The following is a 12,500-nucleotide window of genomic DNA, read 5'->3' on the forward strand; positions in this document are numbered from 1 at the left end:
CGGCCCTCACGTGCCCGTCTGCGTGGAGGGAATCAGGTGCGGAAACGCTCTGCATTTGGGACAAGAAGACCCCCTGGACGGTTAATATGTAGATGGCGAGTGTTGTGTGAATTTGGAACGGACGGGTCCACATGTGGGCGCGTGTGTGAAGCTCCACATGCTGCGTGCCACGTGTTCTGTTCACGGAACGTGCGGAGCGGGTTCCCGGGACGAAGCACTCGTGTGGGCCTGCATGGGAAACCGCGGAGGTTCGGTATGCAGGTGACGTCACTAGGGACCTCGCGGCGCGAGTTACGTGAGAGCGGCACACGTTGGCTCACATGGCGGACCCCTCGAAGGCGAGCGCTTGTTGTGATGTGCAGGGCGACGACAAGGCACCAGGTATCGTCTGACGGAGGGGACGAACGAGCGAGTTGCAGACCGCCACCCTGGTGGTGCAAGAAAAAAAAAGCCTCGTTCCAACTACACGGCTCCGGCCAGGATGTGGTAAACATCCTGCTTGGGCAAAGGAGAAGTAGTTAGTGGGAAGGGTTTAGCGATAGATAGACCAGCCTCATGGGGCAGGAACAGTTCCTCATGGGACCTGTGGAACTAGTTATTGGGAGTTTAGGTGAGATTTAGAAATGGATTTTGGGAGACATGGACGAGCATGAAATGTTTAGTGGGGACATAGATTAGCTACGTAGAATTAACCGGGATAGAGTAGTGGGCACGGAAGTTTATCCCTGTGTCGTAAGAGGCGACCAGGGTTGCGTCAGGAAGGGCATCCGGCGTAAAACATGTGCCAAATCACTATGCGGATCATACGGATGATCCGCTGTGGCGACCCCGAACGGGAGCAGCCGAAAGAAGAAGAAGAGGAGGAGGAGTGTAGTGGGCACGGGCGACCCTCGGAAAGGGACCCAGAGCACCAAAATGCCACGTGGGCATGAAAGGGGGGCAATGCCAGGAAGGGCAACCCCCCGCGTTCATCGCAAGCAGGTAGGCTTGGAGACAGTCTCAGGGCCCAAGGGTGCGGTAGTTAGAGTCCAGCAGGAGGGAAATCCCTGCCAAGTGAGCCACGCTGCCCAGCCATGAAATTGTGCAAGGGCACGAGTGAAAATATGTGGGCAGGGCCCAAATTAATAATGGACACCAACACAGGCGACGGGAATCATGGTTTCTTGAACCAATAGTTTAAAGTGACAGGCGTATGGAAAAGTCCCGGGGTAGTTTAAAGCTAATAAAAGTAGGATAGTTAGGAAATGTACCCCTTCGCACCATCCATCCCTTCGCTCTCTGTAGGCCGCTGGACCCACCTTGGGAAAGATTGCTGAACTCTGTGGAGGCTATTCTGAGGCTTTGTTGGGCCTCGAGGCAGGACACTAGTCTCTCCCTAATTCCCCTCTGAAAAGGATCTTAGGGGTTGGGAGTGGATGGACAGGATAGGTTAGCCGGACAAAGACAATAGGAGGGTTAGGGACAAGCAATTAAAATAAAAAAAAGAATAATAATAATAAAAAATAAAAAGGGGATAAATTTTGTTGTTTTCTTGTTGCAAACTAAAGGAGTGGGTATGGACAGAGACAGACAAAGGCGATAAGTTGGGGATCTTCAAGCCTTTCTTCAATAATGGTGTTACATTTGCTACTCTCCTATCTTCCGGTACCTGTCCTGACTCCAGTGAGCTCTTGAAAATATCCGTTAACATCTCACTTACCTGCTCAGCCACCTCCATCAATACTCTCGGGTGCGTATTATCTGGCCCCGGAGCCTTATTTACTCTTAGATTAACTACCTGTTCCTTTACTTCCTCCACTCCAACCTGGATCTTCTGTTTTAGCCCTTCCTCACCTCCTTGATAGATACTATCAGATACCTGCAATTATCCTGACTGTTCTTGTGTAAAACTTGAAGAAAAATACCTGTTTAATAAGCCTGCCGTCTCATTTTCATCACTAACCACTCTCCCGGTGCTATTCCTCAATGGGCCCACACTGGTCCTAACCTGTTCTTTTCCCCTGATATACTTAAAGAAAGCCTTGCTATTATGTTTAATATTCTTAGCCATGTCCTTCTCACACTTTTTTTTTTTTTTTTTCTTTTTGGCTTGCCGAGTTATTTTCTTAACTTGCCCCTGTTCACTTCGATAGTGATATATACATCTAACTCCAGTCCTGATATTTTAAACCTAATAAATGCCTTCTGCTTCTCCTTAATAGCGTTCCTTATCTCAACCACCCTGGTTTTATGCAACCACCCTGGAGATGACCTCCAATCACATGAGAGATGCTGCCAATCGAGTCAAGTCAAATTAGGCCAAATAAGGCGTTAACCCACCACTAATGGCAATAGTAACGAGTCCTATATTATTTGACACAGAAAAGTGACTTGCATAACATATCAAAAGTTTAGGTGAATCAAAGTATGGGAAGACTCAAATTTGCATAAATCCAAGATGGCCACCACAAAAATCTTGAAACCATATAACTTCATACAATTGTTTCCTCATCAGTCTGTAGGTGTTGCAATAATGACAAGACTGTTATATGAGGTAACTAAATATTCATTTGTATTGTATATGAATCAAAATTGAAATATTCTAATTTGTAACTATGAAACAAATCCAAGATGGCCACCATTAAAAGGGATTTTTGTAGTTATTTTGATGTAAATATGACATAAATTGGTCCTGAACATTTATATGGATTCATCCACAAGGTAAAACACCCCAGTCCATATATCTGATTATTTTTACCAGTAATGTTATGTTAAATAGAATATTGTGGGGAATTTACGGCCATTCAGAAACACAAAAACGTGCGACATGGGCAGATGCTGTGATCAGTAATAGTGAGAAACTACATATAAATATCTATACATTTATCAACAACCAAAATGTTGTAGAAGCTTCATTTTGGTGTCACATTTTGTTTTACCATCAAGGAAACATTTAGAATCAACTTAATGGTCATTAATAAAATCCAGTATTGCTATTGTTAGGAAAGATTACTTGTCATAATGGGGACAATAGGTCATGATGTCCAGCTGGAGATGACATTACATATGGATTGAGGTTGAGAGTGTATGGAAGTTTTATGAGAGAATGAGAAAGACAAAAAAAGATATCATATTATAAAGTTTAATGTAGAAATATTATTTTGCATATGCATGTCAAACAAGGTAAGTTCAATCATCTGATACAGAATTAACTCGAAAGTTTGAATAAGCTACCAATTTCAATCATTGTCGCCTTGTATTGAAATTATAACTGACCTTTGACATATTTTATAATTTGTTTGGTTCACAATGGATTATTGCCAAAAATTGAATTTGGAATATACCTGTATCACATATAGAATATATTTAAATGATTCATCCACACATCTGACCTAAGATATGAATAAGGAAGCTCATGTTAAAATACATAATCGTAAAAATGAGAATCTATATCACATGTACTTCGTTATGTGGCATACATGTATATAGAAGTTAGATATACAAATTAACACTTCATGAGTAGAAAGTAGATCAATCATGAAAATGAAACGTGCGGCTCGATGTAAACCTAAGCATCTGACTTATTGTCACATATAACTTGAATAATATAATACTGAAATAATACAGCAAAGACATGGTTCTACTTGAATCAATAGTCTTATATGTTGCTCATTCATTCATCAACATCGTCATCTTCGATCTGTGACATATTTGTACACACGCCTCGGCAGTGTCCACAACCCGTGGAGCATTCCAGTCCATTTTTACGACATGTGCACTGTCCGGTATTGCAACCAGATTTACAGTTACATCTCACCACCTCAAGCAATGATGTTGGAGCTGGTTCTTTGTCGGTCAGGATTGGCAACAATTTATCACCTTGTTTGTACCAGCCCCAATCTTCTGGTGACATATCAGCTGCTTTACCCATCCACTCCTGAACTTGAAGGGTACACACGTTGACTATGGTATGCCGCAGCAGCTGATGTTGGTGGCAGCACTTCTCTGTGATGATGACTTTATCTCCGAACTTCTGTATTTGGGCTTTCATGTAAAGGCCCGGTCACACCTTGACGTTTTAGCCAGCGATGGCAACGTATTAAAATGTATGTAAAACGCTGGCTGACATTGAACTTTTGATGTTTTTTTTAAGATTCGGACGTATTCATAACGAGTTGGTCGTATGCATAACATATTAGTAATGGACACAGAACGTTTCGTTGTGTTATAGATAACTTATACCAACGAATGCTGAACCTGTTGTTGGCCTACACAACCTATGCCCAACGATAGTCTAACTTAGGCATAGCGCGTTGCACGCATCGCCGACGATGTCGTGACGTAGCCTATTAAAAGGCTGACGCACAACGATTCGAATCATAACTGCCGTAGAAATGGAAGTGACAACATCGCGGTTACACCTTGGCGATCTTGCCAGCGTATGCCGACCTAAGAAAAATGTGTCTAAAACGTTGGGGCACGTCAAATACGGTATGAGTAAGTTTGGTATACGTGAGTAGAATGCTAAAGTACGCTATCATACGTCGTAGTAAGTGGAGTACGTCAAGAAATTTTAAACATGTTCAAAATTTTACGACGTACTCGGCGTATGACGCACGTTCCGCATGCGATGGGGATAGGTTGTACACACGATATGCGGACGCTTACACACGTCCACAAAGGCTACTTATAAGCTACTCATAAGTCGAAACACGTCGCGGTAATGTCTTTTTTTACGCGAAACTTATTTCTAACTTATGTTTGACGTGCTTTGAACCAATTCTTTACGAAGTCCCAACACACATCGACGTATGTAGACATATTCCAATGACGTCTTCCGGTCAACAAAAAAAAAAAATTAATGTGTTTCTAGCTTACAGCTGCCATATAAAGACGTGTTCCCAGCGGTTTTGGGAATTGGTATATAAAAATGCTGCTCATAAAAGGGGAACCCAACAGTGTTTTCGAGTTCCTTTTTGAGTCGATGTCCATGTCAGCAGTAACAGTATCAGTATCAGTATTAGTATTAGTATTAGTATTAGTAGTAGTTTGTTCATGTTGGCAGTAGTAGGTGAGTGAGGGGGAGGGTGTGGGTTATAATGGATCCTCCTTGCGTCCGCGTGTCCACGGGTAGGTTCATAGGCTGCCACTCAACGATTTAAATGGCTGCATCTCCACTATTGAAAGTAGACACTTGCGCTCAACAATTGGATTTTTTTTACACTCAACGACTTTTTAAACGGTACCACTCTGCTATTTTCATTGTTTACAATGAACGATTTAAATTGCTGTCACTCGCCTTTGTTTTTTGACGCTGGGGTTTGGAAATTTGAAGCGTTTCTTCTGAACGTGTTAAAACGCTCAAACTCGACTATTTTAAATAGACGCTGCCGATGGACAATTGGAATCATAGCCAAGCTAGACATCGAAGTGTGAACATCCTCGTCATGCCGAAAAAAAGTTTGAAGAATGCTGCAAATAAGTGTCCTGGCCGTGGCCGTGGACGCTGACGCAAGGACGATCCATTATACCGACGTCTTTCAGCCTATGAGTAACTTAAAAGTAACGTCTGTCGATGTGTGGCAACGATCGCGTAACGTGCCAACAACACGTTAATCATAGGTTAGAAATAAGTTTCGGGTACGCTAAACATTACCTCGGCGTGTCTCAACTTATGATTAACTTACAAGTAGCATGTGTTGACGTCTGTCAACGATCGCAGACCGTGCATACAACTTGTGGCCAGCGTAGCGGAACGTGTGAGTCATACGCCGGCATACCTCGTGAAATTTCAAGCATGAAAAAATTTGAGGACAACCGAAAAGTACAACGTTTAAAGCCAGCGTACAACGACGTATGGCAGTGTTTTTCAGCGTGCTCTCAATGTTATCAAAACTTACCCATAACGTATTCAACGTGTGCCAGCGTTTTAGAAAAAAAATTCAAAAATCGGCATACGTTGGCTAAAACGTCAAGGTGTGACCGGGCCTTAAGTGTGACCATATGGTGGAACGTTGGAGTCTGAAAGGAACTCTGTCATATTGTCGATAAGATCTTTTATGGTGGTCTGTTCATCATCATTGTGTTCAAAGTTATGCATTACATCTTTAAATGCTTCAGCTTGCATGACATGATGAGGTCTTCCCCATTTCATACGTTTCACAGATGTATTATCATCATGTTGTTGAAATTTTACAGGAATATCTTTGTTGGTTCTGAAATTATTGCTGCACATCTTGTGATATACGGCATCGGCAGCATGTAAATCATGGACAGCTATGATTCTCCCCTGGACTATTTTCGCCCATTCATCATTTCTTTTGTCACATACTTGTAGAACACTCTCCTGGAAATCTAATGTTCTGATGGGTATGAGTTTCAAATCAGGATTCCTGCCTTCTCGTGGATCACCCTGGCCACAAAAGAGGCAGTGACTGGCATAATCAAATAAACCCACCGATGATCGCAAAGATGGTTTGTCATTGGATGAAGGAAGATCACCAAGTCTCTTACGGTCGGATTGCTCGATGTAATGAAGGTTTGTATAAACTTGGCGACAGTTCTGGTGGACATGTTGTCCAGGTAGAGCATTAATGTTACTGTGTCTGGCTGTATTTGCTCTATTGATGCCATCACAACCCTTTGCAGTGAGTTGGGAGCTTGGTTGGTCTGACCATATGGATTTCTGGCATACAACACAACTCAGCTCTTCATACATCATGACTCACCCTGGAAATAGAGAGGGTTCACAATAATACAATGAATACGTGCCTTATCTCGTACATAGCACTGATGGATCACATACATATATCAATCCATTAGTCATGTTAGCCCTGTTAACATTGCTGGAGCAACTGACATGAGGGGCCACATGCATAGGATCATCGCATAAAAGTTTCATATTCGTCATAACCCAATATCCATTTTTACATGTACACCATTAACAATATCATGCTTAAAAGTGATTTACCTATATTTATGATTTTGTATGATGTATTTATCTGAATAGAGTAACAGATATCCTGTGTAGAGATATGCATCATCATGTTATGACCAGTGTAATTATCTAAATAGAGTAACAGATATCCTGTGTAGGGATATGCATCATCATGTTATGACCAGCGTAATTAAGGCCTCAGTCACATTTGCCACGGTGGCCGTGGGGTCTCCAAAATCTACGGCCACAAGCAATTATACGGCGGCCGCAGTATTTCCACGGTCACACAATGTAGCAGTCACATATGTTTTTATTTTTCGGGGAGCAGCACGGCATATTTAGAAATTGTGGAGATGGAAAACGTGGGGTTGCCGTACGGTCTTTGATTTGATGTCGCATGGTGACCGAAAGGGGGCCCTGCGGCGGCCATATAATTTTCAAGGCAGACGCAAGGTAACCTCTAGGTGCCCGCAAGGCGACCGCAGGGGGGCCCAAGGCGAACGTGCAGCCAGACGGATGGTAACGAGTGGGTTAACTTATTTTTTTTACCGTTTTTTTTTTCTGCTTGTAGAATTGCTACGGCGAACGTAGAAATGAAAAAAGTTATAACTCCGCGTTATAATTCCACGGCGACCCCTACGGCCTATAAAAGATAGCCAAACGGCGTAGGGCCACCCTGAAGCTACCGCAGAAACTGCGGCCGCCGCACGTTTCTGTCAATTCAGAGGGCGTACGGCCGCCGTATCCTCGCCGTAGAGCAAATGTGACTTAGGCCTTAATGGCAAATGAATGTTTCATTATTCATCGATCATACTCTATTTTACAATTTTTCACTTATAATTTAGCTATTTTTATTGATAAAATTAATCTTTTTTTTTTGCAGATTTCCAAAATTCCATGTATACCAATCGGAAGGCATCGGAAGTGCCCTGGCTATACACCGGCCTTCTATATGTGATACCACTAACAACAATAGTCAGTTATCACCACGATAATAGCTTAAATAATGGCTGAAACTTCGATTAAACCGGTTTCTGGCGACCATTTTGAATTTATGAAAATTACACACTATTCCCATCTATTGATTCAATTACCTTTTGGATATGTTATTTCAGACATATTTCTGAGTTTAATAGTGTTGGAATCAATACTATTGCAATTTGTGACGGGTTATTTCCTAATTTGACTGGACTAATCGCTTTCTTATGGTCAAAAACCTGATATTAGACACCAAGAACATGTTTCTAGAACTACTACTTGAGATATGAATATTTTAATATTTTCATAGATATGCTATTTTTGGGGTAAAGGAAAATCTTTCAGAGGGGCTGTAGAGCAATCTGACTGGCTGGACCCTCGACTTGACACCCAAACTTTTTTGAAAGGTCTTGGCATATAGAACAAGAAAATCTTGGGTAATGCCATTCAAAAACAATGGACACGAACCTGCCCCCCCTCTCCCCTGCCCTGCCGAGCCAGGACTCACCAATGGTTCATTGCAGAGAGCGATGCAAAGTTTTGTTTGAAATTGTTACGTAGAGAAAATATTTCCTGATTGCTTTCTGAGCAGATGGTTCAGTACTTGTCCTGTGTTTTTTGGGAAATGTCTGTATTGTGTACTCCTACCTCTTCTATTTCAATCACCAGAAATGTTTTTGACCTGGAGCTTCACTGATGCCAGTTTCATGCTGTTGTGCAAGCTCAAATACTTTTGACAGCAGGATGTCTCAGAAATCTCATACAAGTCCATTTATCTGGGTTTGATTTCCAGCAGAATCAGGTGCGACTACAACAGCTGTCATGGCAGCAGATGCAGTTCCTTCTTCAATTGCATAGTTTACCCGGCTGTCTTGCCTTTTTGTAGATTTTGTAAGGTAAACGGGTATAAGATACAAAAGCTAAATGTTTAAATGGTGGGAACATTTGCACCTTGTATCAAAACCTTCTTGGCAAGCCCGTGCTACGTTTATCGCATTTACATTCGCCGGCTCCAGCCCAGTTGAAGTTAAGGGCTTGGCAAGATTAGTGAGTTTGAGTGGGTTTCGAGCTCTAAATGCGGCTCTGTTGGGATGTTTTCCAATTGGGCTAAATCCCATCGCCCGTGCAAGTGGAAGGTTGGTCTTGCCAAAGTACTCCCGTTCGTTGTAATCTCCTAAAGTGGAAAGAGGCCTTCTCATGTCTCAAGGTATTCCACTTGGCTTTTTCGGTTGCATTTGTGATGTTTTCAAGTTTAAGAAGCCTGCACTATTATATTAGTTTTCAAAACCTGCACCATTCTGCTCATCAAAGTCTGCATTGTTATGCAGTTGTTTTGTCTGTGCTTTATCATTTTTTTCCATGAGGGGCGTCAAGCAAGGAAGCAGCACATACAATTTTTAAAGTCTTTGCTATGCCTTGACCGGGGTTAGAACCACCGACCTACCAAACTCAGAGCAGACACTTTAACCATGACACCGCTGAGGCTTAAGTAAATAGACTGGTTGATTGAATCTTCTTCGTTCGTATGCATCACATGGCTGCAGGGTAGCATCATTAGCTGAGTGTGGCTGTGCTATCGATGCAGTGCCCTCTGTTGGTTAGGGCTGGAATTTGGCCATGGTGCTGGCGATAGCTCACCCACTTTTCGCAAAGGACACCATGAGATCTTTTACGTCCACCAATGAATGGTGGTCGACGGGATTGCCGTTTAACGTCCACCCTAGGGATGGCACACACATTGATGAATCACCCTGCCTTTGAAACACCGGGATGAAAGATTATAGCTGGGTCGGGATTCAAATCTAGCTAGACAGCTAAAAGGAAATTGTGCATACCTCTCGGCTGTCCCGTCAGCCTTGTCGATTGAATTGTCTCCTCCCGTGTCCAGGTTCCTGTTATGTCCTTGCTTTGTACGAGAGGGACCATTTTCAGGTGTTCTGTGTCATGTCTTCATTGCAAGGGCTCTTTTATGGATTTTGTTGTGATTTTATTTTGTTCTGATCACAAATAAACCGGTTATCGGAAGTTGTCATGTAATGAGGATCCTTGACTGTTCCACGGTTTATACCGCAGTCCAAGAAAACTTTGCCATCACTGAAAACCACAGAAATGATTCCCTCATCACTGACTTCTTCCGACATCTGAGCGGCTCTCTTCAACGCATGTTGACATATTACTTGGAAAGTCTTTGTTATAAACCTTCAACCTCAGATGTTGAAACTTGGAGATGATCGCCTGATCGCTTCTATTTCGGTGTCTAACTTAGGTGTCACAATGGACCCAACTCTTTGCTTCTTTCCATTTTTTCACAAAGTTACCTAAAATCCGCTGAGGCCTGAATCGGAGGATTTTTCTGAAACTTTAGGTCATGCTCTCATAACATCACGTTTCAACTTCTCTCCTTCCTTTGCAATGCAGACAATGCACAGCAGCCTGACTCTTAGTTCAGTCTTAGAAATTCGATCACACGCATCACTCAAATTCTGACGACACTCCACTGGTTTCCAGTTTTTCTGGTTTGCCTGGTTTTCACTGGTTTTTCCCTCACCTTTCTATAATTCACAGACCAGTGTTTGTGTGGTTGTCATGCTAAACTAAACTAACCCTAACATCCAGACTTGCTACATGGGATCCATCCACCATCCATTGGGACCATACTCAGTGCAGAGCATCGGTGCTGCTGAAGCAGTCTACTGGGCTATTGGGCACAATCCTGGACAGGTTGCCATTCCGACGCAGGATACTCGAATGCCTCAATCATCCCAGCAAGCTGGTACTCCTTTTGCCCCTCAGAAGGATGACAGGCTGAGTCAACCCCACCTGGTATTCATTCAACGGTCGAGCTGGATTGGAACTCAGGACATTAAGATCCCAAGAGCACCACACGAACCAGTAAGCCAACACCAGGCATACATAGGATCCATCCATCCAGCCATTGGGACCATACTCAGTGCAGAGCATCGGTGCTGCCTACACAGTCTCCTTGGCTACTGGGCACAATCCTGGACGGGTCGCCACTCCGACACCGGATACCAGCAAGCTGGCACTCATTTTGCCGACCTCGGAAGGATGATGGGCTGAGTCAACGGAACCCCAGTGGCTTCAACTCAAGACCTTAAGATCTTAAGCCAATAAATCAAGACCTGAACCGTGAAGCAAATACCAAGCTTTATCTATCTATGTCCTTATTATACACCTAACACTCCTGCAGGGAGGTCATGGTCCGGCACTGGGAATTTTGTGGTTCTTCCTCGCATCAAGATGAAAACTTTTGTTGATCAAACACTCTTCAGTTATTATCCAAAACCTGAACTCTCGGCGTTTTAAAATCTGCACGACTGATCATCACTCACATTTTTTATATCTATTTCAGACTTCTTGGTATATGGTTGCTTTATCGATTGATTGATTGATTGATTGATTGACATCACCCGGTGTCTGTTTCAATTCCTCTGCCAGGTTCTTCTGGATTTCTCCGTGAGAGTTTTCTTCCCATATTCAGTTTTTTTTTATTTTTTTTGCGATGAAAATGAAACAAGACTCGAAAATGTCTTTTAAGATTTAAAAAGAAAAAAAAGACAAAAAATATTTTAAGAAAAATATAACTCGAAGAAAAAAAAAAAAGAGAGGGGCAGAGTCCTTTCAACAAAGATTACAAAACTCGTTTCGTCAGTCCCTCTTACCTGTACAAGTGGTACTTTTTTTTTCTACTGTCTGCAAAAAATTTTTTTGTTCCTTTCTCATCAATGACGTCACATCGACGACCTCTCATTCTATCCCAGAAATGATATGAATCGCTCAGCTCCACCCTTGGTCTATCTCATCGACAATCGGACATCCAGCGTGTCGCGAGAAGAGCTTCATCAAGTTGGAGCTGCACACCTGTCCTGGAGCAAGAGATCTCAGGTATCGAAAGCATTTTGCTCTATGTGCACCTGCTCTTCATGCTGCATTGTGTCGTGCTGCACACCGCTGCAGGTAATTTTGTTTTACGGTGTGTGAGACGTGAACGCTAAGTTGGACGGACCTGAGAGTTCAGCGGATAAAAGAGCGCACTTACCTTTGACCTGTCAAGTCCATATGTGGGATTGATGCGGTGACCCTAAACCGTAAACTGCCATCCAGGTGCGTCGCAAGGTGTCGCATCAATCAATGTGCCACGATCGCGCGGTCTTTAAGCCGGCCATCTTGCAGGGTGATGGTGCTGTGCCGTCGAAGAAGGAATGTTTGTACCACAAGGAAGCGGCGATGGAAGCTCAATATGCCCCTCAGGAGGCACGCTTCGCATGTTTTGTTTGACCTTGTTTTGGGGAAATCAGATTATTTGCCGAAACCCACGTTCTCTTATCTTTCAGTCCAGCCTTTCCAACGAAATGCGACTGAAATAGACATATCCAACCATGTCTTTTGCTCAACAGTAGGACATTGTTTACCGGTATCCTGGCCAAGTCCAAAAATCCTGCTCCATAATGTGCAGGTGGGTCGGTGCTCCCTGAGATGATCCCTCGGGTGGAAGTGGTCATGCAATCTCGTTCCAATATGTATTTCTTGTAAGATGAATGATTCCGTCAACTGAAATGCTCCCAAATGGTTATTCTCTTTTATT

The 12,500-nt window shown here is 43.0% G+C and overlaps 2 protein-coding genes across 4 annotated transcripts in view; one reads left to right on the forward strand and one right to left on the reverse strand.

Annotated features, from left to right (window-relative positions):
• Nucleotides 1–12,500, reverse strand: part of LOC147008823 (protein shisa-4-like) — a 116,180-nt gene that overhangs the window by 34,379 nt on the left and 69,301 nt on the right. The gene's annotated exons all lie outside the window — the stretch shown is intronic.
• The window catches only part of LOC147008824 (uncharacterized), a 32,301-nt gene continuing 31,465 nt past the window's right edge, over nucleotides 11,665–12,500 (forward strand). The window contains exon 1 of one of the 2 annotated variants that reach the window (XM_085864661.1): nucleotides 11,665–11,800. The gene's annotated coding sequence lies outside the window, so the exon portion shown is untranslated. Of the gene's footprint in view, nucleotides 11,873–12,500 lie in introns of both variants that reach the window. The other variant, XR_015053387.1, reaches the window with a different exon arrangement.

This window comes from Eptatretus burgeri, chromosome 18 (genome assembly GCF_056783735.1).
Source record: "Eptatretus burgeri isolate ZD-2024b chromosome 18, Ebu_testis_v1, whole genome shotgun sequence".
NCBI lineage: Eukaryota > Metazoa > Chordata > Myxini > Myxiniformes > Myxinidae > Eptatretus > Eptatretus burgeri.